Here is a 4,438-nt window from a genome sequence, read left to right as displayed (position 1 = left end):
ATTCAATAATCATTTCGAAAAATCACGCATAACGAAGGGAACGATGTAGAGCAGGGAGGATGTATTTATTCGGTGGAAGCATCACGACAGGCGGTAGAGACCTGTTCCTGAGACCTTTTTTCCGTGATGCGGAACGATGAGTTGTGATGAAGAAAAAGTTCAGCATCAATTTACGGAGCAAACCTTCGATTTTGACGTTGGGGTGGGTGTGTGTAAAACGTCTGTGACCTTGCCGTGGTGGTTGCGAAAGCCAGAAAATAAGCTTTCATCTAATTTCCTCCGATACGTGGTTTCCTCCCGTGGCAAGGCTTTCGGGGAAAATCAAAGGTCACGACTGATGACCGAAGTTCGTGGCGCGGCAGAACGCTTGCTGCCTAGGTTACGTTGATAACGAGCTTGCTTCGAAATTTATATCTAATCAATCAAAATCAATCAGTCTGAAGCAACATCATAACTCGCCACACTATGCTGGCGCTGGCACGAGCCCAGCGAGAATATTCAGTCCACCGGAAGGGTATTGATAGGCACGGAACGAGCGAGCTCCACTGAAACGCAGCCTCAGATCTCGGAAGGTGCACGCAGTGGCCGTGGGTGAGCGACGACCACGATGTTGACAGCGGAAACTTTTAGAGCATTATGCAACTCGTCCGAAACGGGGTCCTTTGGAGTGGCGCAAAATGCTTGGTGGGTTCCGCAGAGTTCGCTTTCCGAATGTCATACGGTGTTCCCGTGAAAAGGTCTAACAAACCTTCCGAGAAATGAGTGGTGAACCGTCTTAATTCACATCCGATGAATTTGGACCTGACTGGCGCTGAAAGGGTTGGCAGAAGATTGATTCGCCAAAGTTCGTGGAATACGAAAGTTTTGATGAGCAAATCAATTACCAGAAAGTTTCTATTTTATACGTCTAACTTCGATTTCGTCGTTGTCGCTTGGAGCGGCTAGTGAGACGTGTAGGTGAGTAGGTATTTAAATTTAACTTTCCCACCAACAAAATATGAAAGATACCGACGGAGTACAATGGAATTTATTCAAATACTATTCCATTTTCTTTATCTTAAGCCGTTTATTCCGTTTCTTGGAAGTAATAATATGGTTTGCAGTGTTTTTTATGAAATTGTGAAAATCAACAAAAGAAAAGAAGCGTTTAACATTTCACTTCGACATGGACGCCAACCAACGGTGTTCTTGAGAAACTCTCTTCTCAAGAACACCGTCCTGTTGAAATCCGTTGAAATCCTTCCATGAAAATAAATAAACAAATACCGCAACGGATTGAGAGCCAACCAATCTGGGTTTGCGGTAAGCTGCGGTTTTTATGTAACGAACCGGATCACATAAGAGCCGCGCGCTGCATGGATTGGAATCTAGCGAATCTCTCCCATTGGGACCCGGTAGGTAATATACCCGTGATGTTCGTTTTATCATTTTATACGCAACCATCAAATCATTCGTCAAGGGCTCAATTCGATTCATCGATCGATTGACTACAGAACAGTATGATTATTGGAATGAAACTTATGAAAATTCACGGATCATTCGCGTTCGTAATTTGGAGATGTAAAAACAGTGACAAGCTATTTCTTTAAATCTACGCGGAGTTGAATACAAACCTAAAAATAAAAACCAAAACTTGTGCTAGTTGAGGAGCTCAGTAGGTATCGAGCCACGTAGTACAGCCCGAGGGCGCTCACTCGGTGCTAACGCAAAGACAGTAGTACCCCAGCAGCGATTTAGCAGCATGATTAAGTCAAATATTCCTTAGCACTATGCCTTTGCCAGGGAACAGAGGCGCTTATGCCGGTGCCATGATGACCCCGATACTCAAAACGGCCACCGGGATCCCGGCCACGATCCTCTTTCGAACGAGTAATATTCTGATTATCTTTTCGTGGTGTGCTCCTGTTTTGTGTTGCAGTGGGTCGGTGCTCCAATTGGACCATGGCACTGCTGCAAATATAGATATTCCCGCGGTTCCGAAGCGCGTCTGAATGGATGGCAGGGCGAATAAATATGCAGACCGCTCTCAAGTCGAACCAATCCAATTATCATGAAACTGCATACCCAAGTAGGTTCACGTTGCATCTCAAAGAGATTAAGATTGAGAATACAACTTTTCTTTTAGACAGCGAGGTGCCACCTAGGAAAGGGATTCGAAAGCGGAGTTGGCAAGTGTGGCCCCGAACTTCGTACACGTAAATTCGATAAAACCGAATGAGAGACGACCTAGCGATGAGTACCGAGAGCTTCTGCCGTGATGAGTATTCTTTGTTTCCCAAAGTTTAGGCATGTAATGTGGGGTACCTGAGTGCGAAGCACGAGGACATATCCAATAATGGCATACGTGAGAGCGAAGCAATGTCACCATTTCTTCCTCGCTGCAGGAGCGTATCAGACATCAGACTGATGGTTTGCCAATTCCCTTGCCAAACTTCGGACCCAAAACAGCCGGTACCGAGCGACCGAAAGGCGTGCATAACTTTTACCACTTTATTAGAATGGTCATAGGGATTGAGAAGGTTGTGCCTTTAAGGGAGTCCTTTTGCCTTTACGGCAAATCGTAAAACTAAAGCAAGGGGCCGGCTATGGGCCGGCACGAACCGGTCAAATCTGTACCCACCACACCAGCGGATCCCACTTCAGCTCCCGATCGGTCCACCGAGGCCAAAATGAAAGGCCGCGATGACGATCGCGACCTCGGTTGGTCCTCCGGTAAGATCCGTTGGCGACAAATGACAGGGTAGACTGGCGTGTGGACAAACCAGATCAAGCTCGGTGACCAACGCTCCGGAGTCTGGAGTGTTGGTACATTTTTCATGCTTACCTAGCGCTGCGGTATCCGTCAGTCGGTTCGAAGTCAATGTCGCTTACGCCGGTGATTCTTTCCCTTTCCCTTTTTTTTCGCTAGCCCATTGAAGTGCCTCGGCCTGGGCCGGGATCGGCTCGGAAGGTCCTCCGCTTCTGCTTCCGTATGAATAAAAAACTAGGCACTGTAAATTGCCCTCATCCAAAATTCATGTGCTTCGTTCAGTCACCGCAGTACGAGCGAGCGCCCAGACGTGGGGTCTGTTTGGTTTGGAAACGACGGGATGCGACGTATGTGGGCTGAAGAACTTTAAAAGGGCTTAGCAGGGGTAGCAGAATACCTGCTTAATCTGAAGCCTCCGAAACCGTCGGGCAGGATGTGTATTGGCGGAAATGGTACAGCGTCCCTGGGACGATACAATTTTGAAATCAAATTGTATCTCTTCGCAGTCGACATAGTGTAGTCCCGGCGGTGGCCAGCCAGCGACGACGTTCGCTCTCCCATTCCCTGTATACACCGGAGGATGCTCTCATTGTATTACAAAATGCTGGAGCCGGCGAAACCGGCGAAATAACGATCCGGTGTGTAACATTCTCGCTTGGAACTCTGTTTAGCTGGTCGGATGCCCGCTACCGTTCCTGAATCTATTGCATAATGTTGTTCAAATGTATTCGGAAGCTACGGCTTTGTGTTGAAATAATTTACGATTTGCAAAACTCGCGACCACACGAGATGTGTTTGCGCTGAACTTGAACTTTCAAGTTCTCTTACGAGTAACGACCGAATGAACAATTTTGTGCACAATGAGCATGCTCGATCCAATTGTTCAATTACTTTTATTAGTCAATGACTCATTTCTATGGACGAATTCATGTTTTCAAGTTGTTTTTTAAATATTCAAGGGTTCGAGTTTAATTTCACATTACTTTTGATTCATTCAGTTCATTAGTGAGTACAACCATTGTTGGGTTTACAAGGTTTTTACCATTGATAATGGAAACACGGTCGATTATATGGAATCGGTTGAAGTTATTATTGAGTCATTTTAAATGCTGCTGCATTAATCCAAAATTTATATTTGTGCGTCGGACAAAGACCATTTTATATCTTGATGTACGAATTCTAGTTTGAGTAAATTTGTTTGGTAGTATAGTATGTACTGCTTCGAGCATTACTCTTGACATTTTTAACCCACTTCTAGTACTAGTTAAACTTTCCTTTATTAAAGTCTATTTACAAAGCCCAAAATTTTGTCATAACAAATTGAAATGCCTATGTGAAGACCGTTGGAACTTTTGTTCAGAAAAGCCCACGCTGGCTTTTATATTGACCGACTGTAACCCATTGAGTATGTGGTGCACTCGCCTTCTAAGACAACCCATAAAATGCTACAATGCATCGTTCGGCAGGGCCCCGAAGGTGCCCAGGTGTTGTGGCCGGAAGTTGGAAAATTTGATGAGGGACGATAAAAATTGGACCGAATTTCCACACCGCACCTTCAGAGGACGACCATTGCACACCACGGTGCTCCAGAAGTGGGCCAGTAGAGATGGGAGTGCAAGAAGGTCATTTTGGGGCCGAGCGAATCCAGACCAGCTCCACCGTGTCCACCGTGCGTCCAGTCCAGCAACC

This window comes from Anopheles bellator, chromosome 2 (assembly GCF_943735745.2).
Source record: "Anopheles bellator chromosome 2, idAnoBellAS_SP24_06.2, whole genome shotgun sequence".
NCBI lineage: Eukaryota > Metazoa > Arthropoda > Insecta > Diptera > Culicidae > Anopheles > Anopheles bellator.
This window is presented reverse-complemented; position numbering follows the sequence as displayed.